At 41.7% G+C, this 23,905-nt stretch overlaps 1 protein-coding gene across 1 annotated transcript in view; it reads left to right on the top strand.

Moving 5' to 3' along the window:
• The first annotated feature begins 2,316 nt into the window (after positions 1-2,316).
• chrm3a (cholinergic receptor, muscarinic 3a) overlaps positions 2,317-23,905 on the top strand; it is a 69,318-nt gene continuing 47,729 nt past the window's right edge. Inside the window, exon 1 of the mRNA XM_061690707.1 lies at positions 2,317-2,451. The gene's annotated coding sequence lies outside the window, so the exon portion shown is untranslated. The remainder of the gene's footprint in view (positions 2,452-23,905) is intronic.

Below are 23,905 nucleotides of genomic sequence, written 5' to 3'. Positions count from 1 at the left end.
ACGAACCAGATCAGTATCTGTTTTACCTCTTTCTCACCTAGCAGACAACATCTTATGTAATCCTATCCAAGAAACACACACACACGTTAGAGTGTGAGAGTGATGTCCCATTGATGCATGCCTGTGACAAGTCTGGGTGTTTTCACAGAAATACATTGTGTTGGTGTGTGTGTGTGTGTGTGTGTGTGTGTGTAACAGGAAATGTGCAGTGAGGCTGAACAGGAAACTCTAAGGCTCAGGTCCCAGCGCAAGAGGGGACCATAATTGGCTTACAGACATTAACTCGTGCTGTATTTGTTTGGGGGAAAAAAAAAAAATATATATATATATATATATATATATATATATATATAGATATAATTTTTTTTTTTTTTTTTTTTAAAACATTTGCTCTGGGACCTGAATTACATCCTGGCCAAGTGTCAAAACACTTCAATAAACCTCAATTCTTTTTTTCAATAATTTGTTTGTTGTTGTTTAATTTATTTATACATTCTTTGTAATATTAAAGGGCCCCTTGGAATCTTTTATTATTATTATTGCAACCAATCAATCACCCTCAACATGCTCCAAAAGACACCATTTTTTGCAAGAAAACATTCTTTTAAAATGTGATTATTTTAGCCCCCCCCCCCCCCCCCCAAAAAAAAAACAAAACAAATTATAATAACCTCACTCGGTAGGTACGAAAAAAATGGCCCCTGACTCCAGTTTCATGAATCCACTCGAAATGAGGTGGACAAGTCTATCATAACAGGATGCACAAAAAAGGCCTCATAAAGGACCCATGCGCGAAATTTAATATTTTGGGCAAATTTCAGGGCTCGTGCTGTGACCAACTCCTACAAGGGAACATGCCCGTGTATATGTATGTACAGTATGTGTATATCAAATATTTTTGTTTCTATATTTAATTGTTGGTTTAAATAATAATAGTGTGTGTATAAAATAATATATAGTGCGATAGTGTGTAATATACTATATAACAGTAACAATGACAAAATTAATAAGTAAAAAAACAAAAGAGAGACATTCTTCACTAATTATGTTCGGCATGGGCGCAAATGTTTTTTTGGGGTAGGGGTAATTTATGTATAAAAGATTAATTTGCATTTTGGTGTTATATATATATATATATATATATATATATATATATAGTTTTAATCTATGAAGGTGTCATGATCTGTGTTTTTTTTTGTATTTTGACTTGTATTAGACTTAGTTTGTCTCGTAGTTTTTCTCGTTTTCTGTCCACATGCTGGTTTGTGTGCACCTGTTCTCGTCAGCCTTCTACCTTGTGTCAACCAATCAGCTCTTTTCAACCACTCGTGCTTGTCCAGGTGTTTCTCGTCAGTGAGCTTTTTATTTAGCTCCCTTGTTTCTTTCCGTCCTTGCTGCTTCATTGTCACATGTTATCTGTCATCAGTTGTGCTGTCTATTATCTGTTATTTCCAGTGTTTGTTTGTTTGAATTTTTTTTTTTGTTAATTCACATTTGCCTCCATGATCCTTGTTTGCCTTGGTTTTTTAAATTAAGTCCCTTTTTGCGTTTCCTACACTCCTGCCTTACCTCCCTGCAATTGGGTCCTCCGACACCATGAAAACCTGAACTTGACAGGTGTGTTTTATCTTTAATTGCACATGGAAATAAAGAGACTTACTGACCAACTAATAATAATAATAATGTATTACACTTATATGGTGCTTTTTAGACACTCAAAGATGCTATATAATTGTACACATTATTCATTCACTCCACAGTCATACCCAGTGGTCGCTACTGGTGTTGCCACAGCCGCCCTGGAGCAGTCTGACAGAAGCGTGGCTGCCATTCTGCGGCTACGGCCCCTCCGACCGCCACCAAACATCCGACGGCTTTCGTTCGTACGTGATGTGGGTGGAGGGTCTTTTGCCCAGGGACGCGACCGGCGGCGCCGCGGTTGCAGGGCATATTCTTATCCTCTGTGCTCTGCTGCCCTACAAACTAACTATTGAGGAAAAAGCCAGATGTCGACCTGGACATATCAAGTGTGTTCCTAATGTTATGTCCAGTACCTAATTGGTTAGTCTTTTCCCTGCCAATAAAATGACATCACTTCACATTCGCCCCAATTGGATGTTTGGAAGGACTCTTATTTAATATGTTGTCAATGAAGCACCACGCAGGGGACTATTTATCGGAGGGAGGAGTCACCTGCCGACGCGTCACCGCCTCTCTGACCAATCCCGGCGCGCCTCATCTGCGTGCGTGCGCGCGTGTGCGTGCGTCTTTTGGACATCCCTCCTTGCGTCTCCACACGCGTGGCTGCGAGATTCGCCAGAAGGTGTCCAGCCTGCTTCTCCTGATCCCTCCGAACTTGGACCGCGGCTCCCTGCCGAATTTAACCCGGCTTGATATGTTTTGGATTGTCGCTCCTGTTCTGTTTTGTGCGCATGAGCCAATGCTTTAAAGGTGAGTGGATGAAAAAGTTACATTCAGCGCAATGAAGTTGCAAAAATTATGCTGAATGATGCCGAATGCTGTTTTTTTTTTAACCAATAGGCTATTTTTGTTTGAATTGTTATTGATACATACAAGGATACTGGTAGATTTGCTTTGTCTTTCTTGTGATGCCCATACATGGCCACACGCTTGTTGCAAGACAAAAAACCCTCCCTTGCAAGTGACCCTAGAATTATTATACCTTGTAGCATGCTGCGTGATGATGATGATGATGGTGGTGGTGGTGGTGGTGATGATGATGATGATGCGCAGAAGCATCCGTGTGTGTGTGTGTGCGCGTGCGCCATGGTGCAAATATTTTCCCCTGAACACGGTGGCTGCACTTAATCAGTTGGGAGTTGGACAGCAACTGATGGTGTCATGTTTAGATCAACAACCACGCTGTTTTTTAATATAGCAATATACAGTTCTGGCGGCACGGTGGTTTTCTCCGGGCACTCCGGTTTCCTCCCACATCCCAAAAACATGCATGGTAGGTTAATTGGATTGATTTGGAAAAATGGATGGATGGATGGAATATACAGTTCTGAGGGGGGCGGGGGGGATTTAGAGGCCGCTGTAAAATTATCAGTTGCTCTGATTTTCCCATTTTTAGGTGTGTCTGAGGAAAAGGACCGTTTTTGTTTTTATTCTGTAAAATACTGATAACACAACTTTAAAATTCTAAAGGAAGCGTTGTCATTTAGAGCAGTGGTTCTAAAACCTAAAGAGTATACTAGTATCACCATCGTGACCGACGTTAAAATGCAGTAGAATAGTAGGCCTATGTGTTTATCAAAATGAAGGCATGCAGCTTTATTCCTAAGTTATATTTAATGTACATTATGCACAATGTGAACATTAACTCTGTGCTGGAATTCAGGAAAAAAGATCCAATTAAAATGTCCTAAAATAAAACGTTTAGCTAAATATGAAACTGAATTGTACTTCAGTCAAATACAACTGAACTGTACTTAAATGTGGTGTACTGAATTTAAAAATAAAGTAAGCGGTACAGATAAATGAATGGAGGGATGTTGAAACCACTGTAACGATGCAGTTTGAACATTTAATTAGGTGATTCTTCACATACCACTAGAGGGAGCCCATGTACCACTGCAGCGCTTTGCAAATTTAGAGCATTTATTTGCAGAAAAATGAGAAATGGTCAAAATGCCAAAGAGGGTGCAGTGTTGTTATGCTCTCATTTTTTACCCCCCCCCCCCCCCCCAGAGTGCTACAGTAGGTATAATCTATATATATTAGGGGAACAAGTGTGTGCGTGTCACTGGTCTGTTGGAGGTGGGCAGGAATGTGTTTATTTGGACTTTCCCCGCTGCAGACTCTGCTATGGAGGACAAGAAGACAAACTGGGTGTTGATAGATGGTTCTTGTGTTGCACTAACCTCCACCCTCCGTATTGATCTTCATTATGTCTTTCCCCTCCAAATGCAGGTTGCTGTTGTGTGGCGGCTTCAGCGGGGTCTTTCCCAGGACACATTTTACAGCAGAAAAATCTCTCAGCACACCACCCAACAACAACAACAACAAAAAGTATATATCCCTAAATAATGATGGTCCCAATTGAGTCGCTAATTTTGCCAATGTGGACTTATTCTGTTGTATGATTGGCAACAGGTGGATACACGGGTTGGATTGTTCTTTCTGCCATCGAGTGGGAGAGCATTTCAATATTTTGCCTGTCCCTGTATGTCGTTTGCATGGATAGATGAACAAAGATAAAACATTTTTTTGCAGGAAACAAAATACAATTTTCACACCTGTTAGAGAATCCCTGCTATAGAGCACTGACTAGGCCCTATTGCTGCCACATGGACGTGGTTTAGTTGGTACATTGGTGCCACTGGTCCACCATTACTTTCATGATATATGTGAGGTTGAAGTATTTAATTCTCGTTGCAACAGGCTGAGGATCTGCTCCCATTGTCTGTTTATTGAGCGGTCACTCATAATTTTACTGCTCACACGAGGCGGTTTATTGGTTTCGGGAATGCGTTTGTGTTTGTAGGAGACATACTGTACAGTATAGTGCATTCTTCCCACAGTTTAAAGCAGTTCTTAATGTGTTTTAATACGTCTGTGACATGCTTTTGTCAGAAAACACCCCAAGCATCAAGAATTATAGTGTACGTTAGCCCCCCTATTTTTTTGTCTTGCTGAAATTAGTCCCTTTGAGAGGGTGGTCCTGTCTCATGCAAGTGACCGACTTGACACCCAGCCCCATATACTGATTGGTCAAGGGCGAAGTCCGGATTTCCTTACCATGACGGCTACTGTATAGTGTGGGGGTAGAAACAAAAAGTTGACGTCACAATTATTTTCACCTGTGGAGCCAGCACTTCATACACTCCACTGTGTGTACATGTGCATGGACACATCATTGAAAAAAATTATAATGTAGTTACACATAATGAATTATTCCCCAAGGCTGTTGGTGACTGAGCCATATTTAATTTCATTGAAATGAAGACATCTAATTGGTGTGATAATGACATGTAGGTGTAGTTCCCTAATGTTTTGACGCGTTGAAATTGCCGCTAAACTAAAAGCTAATTCCAGCCAATATATTCGTTTGCAAGTCAACACAGACGGCTTCGCTTCATCTAACGAAGGCTTGAAAGCTTCTCTGTCCTGTCTGCTGTGCGACCCAAACAACAACAACAGCAAGAATTGTAGCCCGCTCCCGTCGTCCCAAAGCTCTCCATCAAGGCCACCGGGCACTGCCCGGCACCACTCGAGCACTTTCCTCGTCTAGAGCCGTAGGAGCCACTGATTGCTACTTTACAGGAGTCAGCTGGTCAAACAGACGGCCTGACATCCCCCATTGGGTTTCATTAGAGCTCGTCTTGATGTTAAAGCCCGCGTAATCCACTTTCACAGCCTCGCAGACCACAATGCAGCGAGCTGCGGTGGCTATCTTTAGACGACGCGCAAGCACAGGCCATTGGCTCCCATAATTAAAACAATACCATGAAACCGCTGTAGCCGCCCTTTTAATGTCTTTAGTGAAAGAGCCGGACCAACCTCTGCTGATCCATGCTAATGAAGACTTTTAGCTCGGATAGAGCGATGTCACTCACTCTTGTTTCCTATAGCAGGAATGGACAAACTTTTATATTTCCAAATAACAGTATCACAGTCAACCCAAGCTGTTCTGACCTGCCACGAAATGTAATTTACGCCCCCTGAAAAAGGTTCATAATTACCTATAGATTCCACAAGATGGTGGCAACGCACTACTTGCGTCGAAATAAAACTCAGCTCACTTCAACACGCTTCCTTGACACAAGATGGCACCAAACCCCATTTTTTTCCATTAGAAAAGGATATGGCCTGACTTAATGAAGCTCTTCCCCTCACTTCAACATAGTTCCTAGGCAGCAAGATGCCACAAGGTAGTTATCATGATAAAGGGCAGGGGGTTGAATTTTCCCTTGTGGAGGCAGCACTTCATCACTAGACTGCTCAATTACACTCATAAATAAGCAAGTACAGTAAATGTTTGTGTAGCACAGACGACTCGGTGTTTCACATAGTTATATAATACAGTCATACATTATAAAGTACAGAAACATTTTACAGTTAAGAAAAAAAAAAAACGTCAAGCAAACTAAATCAAAATAATGTCAATTAGTGTGCCGATTCTGTGTATGTGGTGCATGCAGCCGGACCATCGCCAAACATGAATTCCCTCGCTCTGTCGACAACTTTGTCGAGCAATCCAGTATGTGCAATTTATCAAAAGCTAATACTGTTTAGCTAATGCTAATCTATATTTTCAACAAAACTCCCTGCAGCTCTGCTTACCTTTTGCCTGTGATATGATAGGGTTTCAGACAGTGTAGTCCAGCCTTGGCTTGAAAATGGAGCAGAGAAACTTGGTGTGGGGGTGGTATTATGTAAATGAGCTGACTGGTCACTGTTCAGGTAATTAGCACTCCCATGTGACGTCAAATTCTGGCTACATTTTCTGAACTTGGCAGCCAATGAAAAATGTACTTGGGTATTTAATTTCACACTTAATGGGTGGGCAGCCACTCCAGAGACCCAACTATGTGTATACAAGCAACTATAAATAATAGATTTTCCCATAATGTACCCCCTTCTAATTGTGCAATAATTTTTCTCTGGCCATTAATTGTGACACGGCACAGGTGGTGTTTTCTCGTAATCACATTATCTAATACAAATATGTGGTTATTGATGTCATTCTTCAGTCAGATGGTTGTATGATCAAGGAAACATAAAAATGTTTTTACTGCAAACTAATCATGCGTGCCACACTGGCGCTGACCGTCTCTGACCTTTATCTAGCTATCACAAGCACGGCAGCAATAACGCTCACTTTAGGGCCGTCAGCAGCGCCGCTCCGTTTTTTGTCTTGAGATATTGTGCACGTTCACCACTGCACGCACCATGCCAGATAATATGCGTGCGTGTTTGTGTGTGTGTGTGTGTGTGTTATAGTGTTGGCGTGTCTGCAAAGAACAGGGCATGGGCAAGGACAAGGGAGAGTGATTTTAACCTCATGCAAATAAATCGAAGATTGCATATCTGATAGGTTGAGGAGTTGAAAGAAAGCCTCCAGAGCTGCCACTCACTCCGCAATTTCCATACAAACGCCTGCAGCATGTGTGACCAAGGCCTCTCTTTTTTTTTTTCCCCTCACCTGTGATCTTTTCCCTTCCCTCGCTCCGTCTCCCTCGCTTTGGGAAATCTGATTCATGTCTAATGTGTGACTGCTCTCTTATGCGTGCCGTCTGCACCTAGTAAATAAATCAATACGAAATCAGCCTCGTTTTTGAAATAACAAATGTTTAAGTCTGGGAGAAATTAAAGCGAAGACGGCCTGGCGGCCTTTCAGCAGACCACTGTCAATACCTTAATACTCTGTGTTTGTGTGCCCATACTCATGTTGTCATCTTATTTATGATTGCGTAATGTGGTGGCTTCTCACCGTATTGATCATCTTGTGAACGAAACTACCGCACATTTTTTTCCCTACCTGATTACTGCATAATGTATTAAATTAGCAGGCCATGTCTATTTTACAGAATGTATTTTTATTCAAAAATACTTTATTATTTTGTTTATTTTTTAGTTGTAGGTTTCTGTAAACAGAATTAAATGGAAAGGTAGGCCACAAGGAGACAGCATAAATGGCTAAAAATAAATGATGCATTTATTTACACATGCACTATTATCTTTTTATGCGTCTTTTCACTGTCTACATTTTTATTGCTTGCTTTTATAATCCTGAGTCATGTTTATAATGCACATCATTGGCCCTCACATGATCAATCCTCGCGTGATCAATTGGAGCACCGGCCAGTAAGAAGGACGTTTCGGCATCACTGTTAACGAATGAATCACCTTTTTGGTGGCCTTAACAAGACCAGAAACTCATCAATTTTTGCAAGCGAAAATGTATGTATCATGACTTACGAGTTTAATTAATTACATGACCAAGCTTTTAACTCAACTTACTTGTCGATCAAAAAAATAATAATCCCTATTAAACTGAATTTAAAAGCCATTTCCCCCAAAAAACAACCTATTGTATAAAAACTAGGGATGGGCAAATACTGAAACCCAGCGGGCCGATACTGCCCTTATTTCAACGTATCGGATACTCGTGAAGGCTGTCGATACCAGCGACCGATACTTAAGGCAAAAAAATCTGACATGGAGTAAATCCTCCTCGCCAGTCGTTGCCGCACCACTGCGGTGGTTTGACACATCGGCCAATCATCGTGTGCATCAGACAGAACCAAAGGTCTTGGTTCACAATTATCTGTTATTGTGTTAATTCAAATTCTATGTATCAAAGCGAATAATAAGTTCATTTGTGAGTAAATTGAGCCGAGACTATTACCATTTCAGCTGTTGTTGTGACATTTTTGTTTGGTGTGAGATATTTGTTGTGTGGTGTGCCATGAGATTTTTATGTAAAATATGTGCCTTGCACACATTAAAATCAAGAGCTCGTGCCGTGTAGTTACTAAGAACGCGGTCGTCCTCCCTTTAAGTTTGGCTTTCCCGTCAGTGACAGATGAACGGTTCCGTAAGAGATCACGGTAAGGAATGCTGTGGCACGATGCCTGCAAACGTGAGTTGACGATTTGTCCTGTGAAGAACAAGACAGATGGAAGGCGCTCACGGGGGAATCAAAAAAAAAAAAAGTTACAGTACTACAAAACAAATCTGTTCAAAGTTAGTGCTGATGCCAGTATGTGGGCTTTATGTTCCCGGCTAATAGAATTGGCTCAAGGGAAACATTGTGTACTGAGAGCTCCTTGCTTAGTCGTTGGGTAAAGTCACACAAGTTCAACATCTGGCACTCAGCCAGTGCATTGTGTGTGTGTGTGTGTGTGTGTATAGAGTTTTAGTTTAGTTTAGTTAGCGCTTATCCTCGTTTGGGTCACAGGTGAGGTGGAGCCAATCCCAGCTGACTTTGTCGGGGTACACCCTGGACTGGTCGTGGGTCAATCGCAGGGCACAAATAGACAAATTCATCATTCATTCCATTATCTATGGACAATTTCGAGGCCGGAGTACCCGAAGAAAACTCCAAACAGGGAAGAGCTGAGATCTGTGCCTGGAAGCTCAGAACTGTGAAGCAGACTTGTTGACCGCATTTTATTTTATTTTATTTATTTATTTATTTTACTTCTCATTGGTACAATACCGCTAATATATGCAGTTTGTGAACCACATTCAATACATCATAACTGCATCAGTAGAAACTCAGGCACAATAAAACAATGCAGCAGCGGCAGGGCGCAATATGAGCATTTGATCCTAATTAAATCACAAAGAGAGTTGATAAATCTCAATTTACATAACAGCCACTTGATAAAAGACCAATGGACAGCTAATCGGGCTCTTTGCTGTATTCCAGTACTGACATTGGGCCCTAGTCACCACTTTTATATTCAAACGATTCCATTTGTCAGTGCTGAAACACTTTTATCATATGTATATATATTTGTTGTCAAATGCTCTCCTGAAACGCTGCCTTTCCATGTGCACCACAGTGGCCCTGAATGCAGCAGTCGACAATCTCCTGTTATTTCCACAATAAGAATATTTTCTCATGAGCACAACACAAGCTTGTGTGCGTGTGTGTGTTTGTGTGAAGGCTTTTACAGAGAAGCAACCTGCCTCCAGTCATGAAGCATACCGTCTCACACGCACACAGCGGCTTCTATTAAGGCGACCGCCATAGACGGACGGCAGGTTACCCTCGGTAATGGCGTCTGTCAGGGTGGGGGCACGTCAAACTCTGTGTGTGCTGAGTCATCGCATGAATAAACACGACAACCTTTTTCTCACGGTTCTCAAACGGTCTCATGCAGACCTCCCGGTGTTATTGTCACTATATTGATGCAGGAACCATATTTGTTCCTAAACTGGGTTTTAAAAAATGTGCAGTCGTGTGTGTGTGTGTGTAGTGTATGTGAACATGCCTCACGTAAAACATTTAAACTAATCGTGTTGACAATGAAGAGAGAGCGCGTAAAACATTTAAAGTAATAAAGATCCTCAACTACGATAGCCTGTCATAGCTGAAGGATGTTGGAAACGAGGAGCTCAAACCTTGTGGATAATTGTTCTTTTCTTTATGCTTCCCAATAAATTGGACTTAATGCATCCACTGAGATTGCATTATGATGATTGGCACAGGAGAGAATGAGAATACCAATCTTTTAGAGACATCCAATCATCTGCCTTTGCAAAATGTGATCGGGAAGAGGCCTGCATGCTCAAATGCGGCCCGATTATTGGTTTGCGAGCTATCGCTGAGATTAACAGTACGCATTATTTTTCATCAGATTTTCCTCAAATGATCAAGAGTTATGTTTGTGTACAGTGAACCCTGATGTTTCGCCGAGGATACATTCCAGACCTACAGATGAAAATCTGCGATATTGAGACCATAAAAAAATTAATTCATAATTTTACCCCTCCCAGATGTTTTAAACACATTAAAACTTATTAAAACACTTTTTGGAGCATTCCTTAGCACCTTTTCTGACTCTCTTACTGTCAAGAAATGGGAGGCTATTCTATAACATCACTTTGAAGAAACAAAAAGAAGAAGACTCTTGCTAGCCTAGTTCTCCTAATAAGAGGCAAAATGTGCTTGCTTCAAGCTTTTTATTTGTCACTCCCGGTTGACATTTACTGTAAAACCAAAGCATAAAACAAAAGAGAATTAAACATATATTGGGTGGACGACTGGTTAGCACATCTACCTCACAGTTCTGAGGACCGGGGTTCAAATCCTGGCCCCGCCTGTGTGGAGTTTGCACGTTCTCCCCGTGCCTGCGTGGGTTTTCTCCGGGTACTCCGGTTTCCTCCTACATCCCCCCCAAACAATGGAGGGTAGGTTAATTGAAGACTCTAAATTGCCCATAGGTATGAATGAATGAATAAATATTCAAACACGAATATCCGCCAGCTTAACGCTAACTTACCATGCAAAACACCATAGTTTGGCTAACAGAAATTACCATAGATGTTACGGTAATTCTAAAACTTCAAACAACTGCTACCTTAACCAAAAAAAAACAAAAACAAAAAAAAACAACCTGCGATATAACTTGGGTTCACGGTACAGCAATGTAGCAGCACTAGATTTCAGTGGAGCCATCATGCATCAGTTTGTCTCTTTCAATGATATTGATTGACGTATAAAAAAGTTGAAGATCTTGTAGCAGTCACAATGAGGACAAGAGTGAATACCCTGAGGCTAGAACTCTGTAGAGGAAAATGAGCGAGAGCAACATCGCCTGCAGGCCATGAAAATGAAACCTCTGCTAACATTTTCATGAAAGTGTGTGTCATGGCGGCCGCTGAATACTTTCAGAGAACTTCTCCACCCCACATAGGAGAATCATTCACTGTCAAGTGGGGAAGCTCACTGTTGGTGTTCATTGCTAATATATGAGCTGCTGGAAAACAAATGCTGCAAAAATAAGAAATTAAGAAAGTCAGGATCCCATTATTTTACGGGCGTCTTAGCTTTCTGGCCTTTTACAAAAAACATTTTGTGGCTTGTACTGAGGAGCATAACATCTCATTGTCATTGGCTTACCTATTTTTGTGTGTTTTATGAATTTTTTTAAATTTGAATTTTCTTTTCTTTTTGGGATATTTTTAATTGCGGCACGGTGGCCGACTGGTTAGAGCGTCAGCCTCACAGTTCTGAGGACCCGGGTTCAATCCCCGGCCCCAACTGTGTGGAGTTTGCATGTTCTCCCCGTGCCTGCGTGGGTTTTCTCCGGGCACTCCGGTTTCCTCCCACATCCCAAAAAACATGCATAAATTGGAGACTCTAGATTGCCCGTAGGTGTGCATGTGAGTGCGAATGGTTGTCTGTTTGTATGTGCCCTGCGATTGGCTGGCAACCAGTTCAGGGTGTACCCCGCCTCCTACCTGATGACGGCTGGGATGGGCTCCAGCACACCCGCGACCCTGGTGAGGATAAGCGGCTCAGAAAATGGATGGATGGATGGATATTTTTAATTATAATATTTTTTCATTTATAATATGTATTTATTATTATAACAATTAACCAACCTGGCTTCCATTATTTTAGCGAGGAGCCAACTTTAAGTAAGGAACCTAAAAACAAATAGCGGGTTTGATGACATCCATTCTGCCTGCCATGATGAAGAGTAGACACATTTCTCTTGCTGCTGTTTTCCAGACATTCTCCTATTGAGGATGGTAGCAGTGTCAACCTATAATGCTTCTTCATGGATCACTTCTGAGATTGTGTGTCAAAACAGATGATATAAATCTGATCTCATTCGACCGAGAATGGTCAAGCTTACCTTATTCTCCATGAGTGAAGTGGTCCACAAGAGCAGACAGGCTGGTTTTGGTGGTGCAGACAAGACACAAACGCTAGCATGAAGTCTTGGCGTGCCTCCATTCTGAAGTTTTTTTGGAAGAGTTGTGTTGGCAGAAAAAAGAGAGAGTGTTTATTGGCTCCCTCCCTACTGTCTTCTCTCTGAAATGTAACCACAACCCAAGCTGGACATATTTATTGCGTACGTGTACAGGCAACACACTGGAGTTTTGTTCATCAATATTTCAGTCTGCCAAGTGATATAAACAACAAAATACAATGGCAGCAGCTCGAATTATGAAGCCTGGGTCTCCCCCCCCCCCCCCCCCCCCCCCAAAAAAAAAAAAACATGGGTTGCGGCACATGAAGGAGCTACAGTTTGTTAGTCCTGCTGGCCGGCCCTTAACAGACCACAGTGAAGGGACTTAGCTCTTGTTCGAATTGAAGTTCAATCAGTAAAAAGCTAGAGTGATCCATCAGGTCCACGAAGCTAACCATGGATGGATGGAACTTTACTGTCTCTATCCACCTCTAGTTCCACTGAGTTGGCCACGGACATATCGTAGTCCTGCCATCATGTCCTAGGTATGCCCTGAGGTCTCCTCCTGGTTGGACAGAAAACTCACCAGAGATGCATTCCGGGGGGCATCCCAAATAGTTGTCTGTGTCTGTCTTGATCTGGAGAAGCAGTGCCTCTGACAGAGATCCTCATGCTATCTCCAAGGGTGATCCCAGACACCCTGTGGATGCATTTCAGACTGGTATGCATGCCCTTTCTGGCACTAACTAAAGCTCATGATCAGAGTTGATCGACCAGTAAATTGAGGGCTTTGCTTTTCGGGTCAGTCCGGTATGGCAACCGCTTCACTGCAAATGCCCTTTTTGTCGGTCTCTTGATATACAAGCTAGCCTTACATCACTCCTCTATATATTAACTCCTTTCACTGAGGCAAGACTTCATTCCCATCCCAAAGGGTGCGATTCTTCTTAATCTGACTGAGAAGCATGACCTCCAGGACCATATCACCCGCAAATGGCAAAGATGAGATTCCATGACAGTGTCCTCCTCCTTGGCTGTTCTTATAAATTGTGTCCATATGGATAATGAACAGGGCAGCATGGTGGAATAATGGTAACTACGTCTACTTCACAGACTGGAGATCTGGATCCGTTGGAGCATCTCTGGGAGGATTTGCATTGTCTTTCCGGGAGCCACTTTGCTGTTTGTTAGTTGAACAATTCATGACTTGTCAAACAGTTGAAAAGGAGATTGGATCGGATTAGTTTAGACTTTGTCTTCATTTTTCCCCCTTAATCCCATCGCATCATAGTGCTGTGTTTAATTCCGCTGAGAACTACCAGGAAAGAGAGGAGTAACCTTGTGACATGCTTTCCGCTCACGAGTCTACAAAACAGGTCCACTTCTCTGGAGAACCAATGGAAGGGAGGTGTTATCTTTGTTTTCCCGCTGTCCCTTTTCAATAGTGGCAAATTTGAGAGCTTGCTATCCATAGATCATAATCAGGATGTGGTAGATCTTATTTACACTGTCCACAAGCTAATGTTTGACTTCCTTTTTAATTCCCACCCAGCTACTTATCCGATTCTTTATTAAGCTGAACTCATTGGGTGTTGGTGGGAATCGGGCGTGTACGCATTCTGCACTAGGACATTAAGCGCAACCATGCATACACCTTTCTTTCTAAAGCAATAACAATAAATGTAGCCGAAACCAAACGTTGTGCTTTGAAGCATTGCAGCTAATATTGCATTAGTCCTCAGATACAGTTGTAAGAAAAAGTATGTGAAACCCTTGGAATTACCTGGATTTCTGCATAAAATGCGATGTGATTGTCATTTAAGTCATAGCAATATACAGTTTTCTGATGCTACAGTAATACCGCACAAACAATTATATGTATACATGTTTTTACTTGTTGACGTATACAGAAAAAGTAGTTGAATATTTGGATTCAATAACTTGTTGAGCTTCCCTTTGTCAGAGACAACCTCAACCAAACATTTCCCTGAGTTGCAAATCGTGCGAAAAGGTCAGGAAGAATTTTGGACTATTCTTCTTCACAAAGTTGTTTCTGTTCAGCAATGTTTGTGCGATGTCTAGTGTGAATCGTCACACCTTTGAGGTCATGCCGCAGCATCCCAGTTGGATTGCAGTTAGGACTCTGACAGGGTTACTCCAGAAGCTGTTCAAGTACTTCTGTCCTTTAATGTGGGAGAGCATATCAGGTTATCAAGTGTGTTTCCCATTTACTTGGTTGTCAACGAAGGTGTTGTTGTCTTAACAACAGAATCATAAATCTGATGGAAATGTGTGAAGACGTGTCGCTATATCATCACCGTGTGAAGGTATTCTGCATAACAAATTTCAAAAGTCTTCCAGGATGCTTACAATTGTTGTCAGGACTCCTGACAGTCAAATTATTAAATAGTAGTTTATTGTAGCTGTCAGAAATGTCTACGTGTGACTGGAACATCTTTTTGTAAATGCATTTCTCAAACTTGTGAGCAGGCTCCAATACAGCATTAAACACACGATAAACAAATCACTTTGCGTGTGCGCTAACTACTAACAACAGCTCGTGAGTTCAACACGTCAAATTTTGGTTTAAAGATATAATTTTTGCATTGTTTTTCCAGGGGTCCTTTCTAGAAAAACTTGAATATTCTTATTCATTCAGGTCGTTTCATTCTCACGGCATTGAATCGATCGCCGTTGTGGTTGTTTTAGAAGACCTTTTCCCCCTCATCCGAGCAGGTTTCAACATAGTTGGGACACCACTAGCCTTGTTGCATGGACTGATTGAAGACAAGCAAAAGGTCTTCTAAGACATTCAGAACAGTCAATTTGCGATCGATTCAATTCCCTGAGACAGGACTACGTTAAATTACGACGCATTTGAGTTCTCCTTATTGGGTGTGGGCGGAGCATGATGGCAAAGTTTGATGACTCTCCATAAAACTCCACAAGGTCAGAGCTTGACCAAAGGTCTTGAGTATGATAAAGGTCATTCAGATTCAAAGACAGCCACTACTCTAAAATGTATAGCTCCGATAATACCACTGCTGGTGCTCCAAGTGGTTTCAAACTCTGTACAGGGGGTCTGAAATGCCGTTCCCACGGCCACGACGTATCCCAAATTTGTATACAAGCTCTAAGACATCGTAGTGTGTCACAAATCTAAGGTAACGCAGCAGTAAAGTCAAAATTACAGTAAGTGTTTGCAAAACACTTCTGGTCTATAAACTAAAAAAAAAAAAAAAAAAAAGAGAGAGTCCCCTCTAAAGTAAATGAACATTCTTCCCGTTGCCCGGCATGCGCAAACACCTTTGAACGATGAAGCCTGCTGGGAGCGAGTGTATTCTAATCGAGTTATTCAATCAGAACAAACTGTGTGGACGGATGTTTCAGACACAGCTGTTTGTTTCGAGTCCCTTGACCTCAGACAGGAAATGCTCTCTCAAGCAGTGTCGTACCTCAACTAGAAGCCATTATTCTAGCGCCGCCATTTTCACAGCGAAATGACGGCACGTAAACATTCGCCGTTCTGTTATGTAACTTTATCATAGCCTCCTCATTTTAGCGACGACAATTCCAATCCTAGTATAATCTTTGTGAAAGACGGTACTCGCTTGAAGTTTGTTATATAATAAAATAAGAGGAGCAGCTGCAATTATGTCACATTGTTGTGTGAGCCGTGTGGAGCCCAAATGCTCTTTGATTTACATCTAGTGTTACTTCTGCATTCTTTGGAGGTCTGTATGTCTTACTTGCTCATACGTCAGAGGGCTAGAATATCTTTGCACATTTCCCAACGTGCCGGTGGGCCATTGTTTCTTTATTTGGCTCAAACGCCAACGCTCTTTGCACTTGTCTTCCATTTTCTCTCTGATTGATGGAGCGCGACACGCACGCTCATTTGGCGTTGATTAGCTTTCAATCCCCTTCAGGAAAAAAACTAAATCCCTTGTGGAGACCATGCGCATTTGTGTTTCCTACGACCATTCGTCAGCGAGCGCCAGTGACATGACGCGGCCCACGCTAATGCTCGGCTCATCCAAACAGCAAGGTCCATTGATCTCTGCTCCTGCCTTATCTATCACAGTGACACGTTGAGGTTGCTCGCATGAGGTCTGAAGGCATGTGGCTTCATATTGCCCAGTTACCAAAACATTTCGTAGTCTTTCGTAAAATCACACTAAAGGACAGATGACTGCTATTGGATATTTTTCAGTACAATAATCCCCTGCAAGTATGTATTCATTCTATAACGGCATATTGACAACTTCCCATAGCTGACGGTCATGTTGTCCTTTATTAGCCGGCAAACTAGTTGAGACTGGATCAACAGAGCTTCTGTTATTCGGCAAGTGCGCTCCATTTATCTTCAATTGCTTCAAAGAGCAATTTCACATAATCAACCGAATTCTTAAACATCAATTAATGGTTGAATAGATTCTTATGCCCATCTGTACTTGGCAGGCTCCCAGCTTTCCCAATTACCTCTTTTTACCTCAGATGCTGGCGTGTTGAATAATTGAGTCCATCTTTTCATGGTGACAAAAGGCAGGATAGGCAAAGGTTGCTGCAGGGGAGGGCATGATGTAACATTTGCAAGCGTAAAACATGATCCGCCCTAAAATAGAAGCCGGGGAAGCACGATTGCGATCTGTGACACTCGGCTGAGTTTACAGCCCGCCGGTGATCTGTGGACACGGGAGATTAAGAGGTTTGCAGATGTGTGCCAATCTCAGAAGAGGTTTTGTAGTCCGACGATGTGCCGTGACTTCCCCAGAAGAGAGAAACGCCATCCGTAAATACACAGCGGTGTATATCTTTATTGGAATATGCATGTGCTGCAATTTGGCAGTATTCCGCGCATCGATTGTATCTTTTGTACGAGTCCTGGCTTTGCCGTTGGCGTCCATGTTGGACCCTGGGAAACATGGAAACTCAAGTGGCCCATTTAAAGACAAACAGCAATTCACTTTCACACGTATGGACACATTTAGAGTATGTGCGTCGGTGTGCTTCGACTTCATGTTTCTTGCTAAAATCTGGACCAAACTGTAAATTGTCTTCATTTTCAATATCCTTGAGCTATTGCACGCATTTTCTGTTACCAAACCCCATTTAATAATAAATTGACTAAACTAAAAGCTATTTTCTTTGACTTCAGATTCCAAAACTAGCGATACATCATTTTGATGTGTATATGTAATAATATGATGAGCAGATTATACAGTTTGTACATTTGTATGGTTTCACAGTCATAACAGCTCTCTGAGGGGAAACCATAACTACATTTTGGCTCACCTGATTTAGTCTTCAATGACGCTAACATGCATGTTTTTGGAACATGTGGGGAAGCCTGAGTACCTGGAGAAAACCCACACAAGCGCGGGGAGAACCGATGCACTAACCACAAAATCGTGCTGCCCTAAAGGAGACATATTAATGAAAATTGACTTTTTAATTGCTTTTATACAAATAGTTGGGTCTCCGGAAGGCCTGTCCACCCATCAACTGTGAAATTAGACCACCGAGTAAATCTTTTGTTAGCTGCCTATCGCTGAAAATCAGCAGCTCAACTAGCCATAGTATCTGTCTGTCAACAGAATCTATTTATCAATATATCTGCATGTCTGTCGTCCGTCTGTCTATCTCCAGTATACGGCGGAGCCCCGGCCGGTGCATGTTGTACACTTGCCTCTCGCCCAGTCAGCTGGGATGGGCTCCAGCTCACTCGAGACCCTAAAATGAGGACAAGCACTGTAGAAAATGGATGGAAAGGTGCATGCGTCTTCTTTAAAATCCAAATGGAAGCGCTGTGTACAGCTGCAGGCCATACCTCACATTTCTAATGAACGATGAGGGGAGCTTGTTGCTGTTAGATGCAGTTATCATTTCCCGCAAACCTGAACATTGCATTTTAGATCATCGGGGTGTGCCCCCCCCGCCCCTCAAGGCACGTTTTTGTCATACAGGAAGAATATTGAACCAGCATCAGCTGTGTTAAAAATCCATTTCACGACTGTGTGCCCACAATGGGCGTCATGAATCATTCATTGGCTGCTGCCACTCGCAGCTCGCAGCAGAATTAAGACTTTATCCAAAGACTCACGCGAGCAGAAGCTTTTTTGTGTTCGTTTCACTTTGAACAGCAAATAAATAGAAGAGAGTGGATGGTTTTCTAAACATGACACGCCCATGTGCATGGTGCATGTTTTTGTGGTTTTACTGACTGAACGTTTGACATATTTAGGATGTCCATCCCTAAATTCACTCTCTTTTTTTTTTTTTTTGTCCTCCCCATCTTCTTTAAGCTATAAGCTTTTAGAGTGGAATGCGACTAATACTATGATATCATACACTAGGCAGGGACAAGAATGCAACACAACAATGTGACATGCTGGTTTTGTATCACCCCTAGCGTCATGTTACAGCGCACTCGACGGCATCTCGTTTGAGAAAGGTCAGACTTCAGCGTGACGGCAAAACGGAAACATTTTTCATGCTAAGTCGGGTGGAGAAAGGGCATGTCTTACTACAGTGACATTTAAACTACTACTAGATATTGATTTTTGAAATTTTATTGTTATTTATTTAGTATTGCCTTCACTCAAACATGTTTACATCAACTAGAAGTAGCGTTTCACTAGAATCCAACAGAAAGATACTATGTTGAGAGTGCAGTCCTCACATAACACAGTCAACACTGCAATGAAAACAGTGTATTATATGCTATTTTCTCATTTAAAAGGGCTCAGATTGTTAGCCATGTTATGTTTATAGCAGTCATTGATAATTATTCAAAGGAAACATAGTTTTTCAAAATTTACAGCAATTCTTAGGTGTCTGAATAACATGTCTGTGACATATTTTCATCAAATACCTCAATATAGGACATATAGGACTAGGCATCCAATTTCTAGTTGGGGCAGCCGACTGTTAATGTTCAGTATTTGATTTGTGTTTCTAATATTTTTTGTTCTTTTTTTGGGACAAAACGACAAGAAAAAAGAATCACAGAAATTGTACAAGCTCAGATTTCTCACATTTTGTAATGGAAATGTGCTACTGTACTGTAGTTTTCCTGGAATGTTGTCTTTCTCAGTGGTAAAGGGCCCCATATTGATATTTTTCCATATAAAAAGGTCAGTTATGTGACTTTTGAAGGTTTGTCAATTGCATTTGGGGTTCAGGATCATCCTGTCTGTTGTACTGCTGTAATGAATTGTATAGACCACAACGTCACATTATATAGTGTGTCCAAGTGAAAGACCTGCAGTGGCCTTAAGGTGTCTGTCTGTCAGTCTGTCATGTGATCTGCTTACACAGTGACCATCACTAGAAAGCAGCTCTGATGGTCGCAGTCAACCATTTGCTCTCGCTGTGGGGACGCTTGCTTCCCGAGGACAGAAAAGGCCAATTTGCACGATTTGAAAACAAAATGAGTGTGTTAAAAAGAGGAACAAACATAAATATTCTTTGAGTTGAAGCTCAGCAGCAGTATTGGTTTCTGACTTTGTTTCATCTTTGCTGTTTATTAGCCAAACGGGAACCTCAAGGAGGATTTTGTCCAACTCGACTGGCTCACTGCTGAGTGTGTGCGCGCGCCCGCACGTCTATTTGTGTGTGCGTGCATTCGTGTCACAGTCTCAGCTGTTCATTCACGCCAGTGTGGCAGCAGTAATGGGCGAGAAAACCTCAGCTGCTTGAACCAAGTTTCGCCCCCGAATGAAAAAGTGAAGACTCCTGGCTTGGCGTTGCCGTTATTAACTCACTGTCGCACCACTAATTCCAGTATGATAGTTTGTAAGTCAATTATAATTGTTCCTTTCTGGGGCCCTAAACATGAAATGTCACCAATGTGTGCATCCTGGGAAAAGTGTGTACATCCAGAACGCAACCCCCCAAAAAATCAGTCTGTAACGCCCTTACGAAATCAATCAATCAATCAATAAATCTCAGTCTCAATCTCAACTTTCCCTTAATAACTCATTAAGCCTTCCCAGTTAACATGGATATTTGACTTCTAAATCCGTCAATGGCAGTGAATGTGTTTTAAGAAAAACTTCTCAGTATGATGCGTCTCGAAAAGACCCACCCATTGAGCATCACTTTTGGTACACTTAATGGACAAGAAGTATTGTGAAAAACCTCTTAACCGTCTTTAGGGAAACCGCTTGAGCCTAGTAAGACCCTTTTCTGTTCAAGTGCAAAAAAGCATGTTTGCATGAGTTTATTGCGGAACAACTTGATCAAGCATGTCTGGGGATGACAGAAAAGAAATTGTGAGAGCCCAGATCCTCCAACCCGTTCAGCATCAGTGTCATATGACCGCACAGGTTTTCTGGATGAATAGACAAAAACTTGTAGAAAGATGGAGCAAGTTCAAGGTTTTGTTCCTGCGTGCGTTTGCATTGGCGTGTGTAAAGAGGACTGTCGGCGCTGCCTGCTGAAAAGATGCTCAGCAATTTAGGCGAGCATCTTTTTGCCTCAGGCCACCGCTTGTTTGTGTCTCGCCACAGCTCATCACAGCTGGGGAAACATTGGCTCTCTGTCTCTAGTGCTAGTTCCATCAAAGCTTAAGTACCTGGATCCACAAAAGGTATTGATAAACTATTAGCTTCTGTTATTGTTCCCCCCATGTTTTTCCCATAGGAAATAATCGAAAAATAAATAATCTCCTCCGGGTTCAACTGTCATCACACTCTTAAATGTCGCAAACGTGTTAAAAAAATAAAGTTGTAAAACCATCGTAAAACAGAAATGAAACAATTTGTTAGTTAGCAATCTCTTTTGATCGATGGCTACTTAGTTTTGCTAGCTAGTTAGTTAGATGTCTTGTTAGTTAGCTGCCCAGTTAATTAGTTAGAAAACTAAACTAGTCAACCGATCTGATAAGCTTGCTAGTTTGTTAGCTAGCTGAATAGTTAGATTTCGATCTACTTTAGTTATCTAGCCAGTTGGTTAGTTAGTTGTTGAGTAAACTAATTTGCTAGCTAGCTAACTCAATAGCAAGCCAACTAACTGTCTAGTTAGTTTATTTGTTAATGAGCTAGCTAGTTGGCTAGTTTGTAAGTTAGCTAGCTGAGTACCCGCTACGGGACCGTTCACCTTGTCGTCACCAAATGGTCACGTGGTGTCTTGGTTGGCGGAAAACCTATGGAAGTCAATAGCCGACCACAAGTTATCGGGTTATTCACGCTTATTTCCGTTAATTAATAAATTGTACTGTCGTGTTGCGTTATGGCTTCTTAGAGCTTTTACGGCATCCCAAAGACACATGGAGCTCATTGAAGGCTTCCGTATAGCCACATTACGTGACACAAGTGGAACCATACTGACCGACCACGTTTGCTTTCGGCACGTTATATAGTAATGGTAAGATACTTACCTTTTTAATAACTTGTTTTGCAATATAATACTATAATATTAGGTACATTGTTTATATTTTAATGATATTGGGTACAAACAAACAAAAGACAAATCTCACAGTCTTTAGCCAACTATCTAATAAGTTGACTAGACAGTTCATGAGTTATATAGCTAGCTAATTCGTAAATTATCAAATTAAACATCTGTCAATAAATAGATTTTATGCATCTAGTTATCTATAGTGAGACTGATATCTAGCAGTTTAACTTTGATAAGCGATGAAGTATTATTGCTTTGAATGTGAGTGTACTCCTAACAATGCTTTTTGTTGCTGCAAGAAACAGTGAGTTAGTGCTTTGATACTTGCTGAAGCGGTATTTTGTTATCTGCAGAGGTTTTGCGTGACTACAGCGGCAGTAAGGATAATCTAAATAAGAATTGCTTGTTCTTGGTGGAGGTCTGCCATTCGTGTTTTGCCATTTCCGCGACTGTTAGAAACTCCAGTTTGTGTATTCGTATCATTTGTGGGAAATGTGTTTTTTGAAAAGTGCACGTAATGTTACAATCATCAGGGGACAAGGATCTTATTTGCAGATGATGACACATTAAGAATGAGAATAGGCTTCCTGTTTGTTCACGAGAGCAGCACTGATACTTAAAACCTCTTAATGGCGGTCCTGCTCGTCCCATTTGTTTCTTCCACCACAGATCACACCTCTGTGCCTCACGCCTCCTCTTAGGCTGTCCGTTCACATTCAGCGCACCGCTAATTAAGTTTTTGGACAGGCTGTTTGATCTGCTTCGCTGCGCCCGAGATGAAAAACATTGGGTATTAAAACGTCAAAGGGGGCCATGGTCCCAATCCCGATCCCCTCGGTCCCTCATTCGGCAGAATGCGATGAAATCGGGAGGGCACGGTGGGGTAAACGTTTCACCAAGGGGTTAATGATGTGGCGAGAGCACTCTCTTTTAATTTCTCATTCAAGCTCCCAGCTAATTTGCACTTTGCTGTATATTTCGAGCGTGTTCAACTGACTGTGGCCGTCCTTTGACTCCAAACAACCCTTCACACACTCACTTGACGACAAAGAGGCTACAGACGTGATAAGGATGCATACTTGCCCACAAAAAAAAAGTGTGAAGGAGTGTAGAGAACATTCCAAAGATCATTTTACTACACTTCTGCTGCTTCCTTTTAATCTTTTGCACTGACATGCACTTTATTAGTCACACCTGATCCAATTGAAGCTACTTACCTATGATACACGGATTCATTCATTTTTGTTTGGAACTGTTGTGACATGGGTAAGCTAACATGCAATTTTTTTTTTTGTCCACGGGGTCTACTTAGGGAATTTTGTGGGCTACACACATTTTCAACAGGATAGACTCACTTGCAAAAATGTATGAATTTTTGACCACGTTGAGGAGAAAATGTTTTTAGTAAGCTTTTTAGAATTCAGTGTACATACTATGCATTGCCAAAGTGTGTGTGTGTATGTGTGTGTGTGTGTGTGTGTGTGTATAAACTGTAATGTTATCCTTCTTTGTTTGTGTTGCATCATCTTCACCTTGCGCCTTTATCGTGTGGGCACTTGTCTTGACTGGGGAGGTTTTGAGTGCTTCTTTCGCCCCATTAGGTTTTGTGCATGTGTGTGCTTGACAGTCATTATAGCCGGCTGTGAGTCATCTGCTATGATGACAGTCTCTCTCTCTCTTTTTTTTTTTTTATTAATTTTTTTTACTGAGTGGCCATTGAGTGTAGATGTAGCATGCGGCCAGCAGGTATTCCGCAGCTTAACAAGCAATTTATGGCCCGGCCAATCATGTCATGCCTCCGTGTGTATGTGTCGCTTCAAGGATCATTGTATACTGTACATATAATGCGATATTGACATTGTCAGAGAGGTGTTGATGTAACGGTATGTGGTTTACTGAGAGCTGTCTCTAGAATTTTTATTAACGGATAGAGTCTTAAAGTATTAAGTTATGCTTTTTTCCATCCATCCATCCATCCATCCATTTTCTGAGCCGCTTTGCTTTTTTCCCCCACAATTTAAAACAATTCCCAAGTGTCTTGACAGAATGTCCAGAACTTATTTTGACGGAGCGGTCCAGTGTCATGAAAATGTTAAATAAAA

This window comes from Phycodurus eques, chromosome 11 (genome assembly GCF_024500275.1).
Source record: "Phycodurus eques isolate BA_2022a chromosome 11, UOR_Pequ_1.1, whole genome shotgun sequence".
NCBI classification, from domain to species: domain Eukaryota; kingdom Metazoa; phylum Chordata; class Actinopteri; order Syngnathiformes; family Syngnathidae; genus Phycodurus; species Phycodurus eques.
The sequence above is the reverse complement of the archived record's forward strand: the minus strand, read 5'-3'. Positions and strand labels throughout refer to the sequence as shown.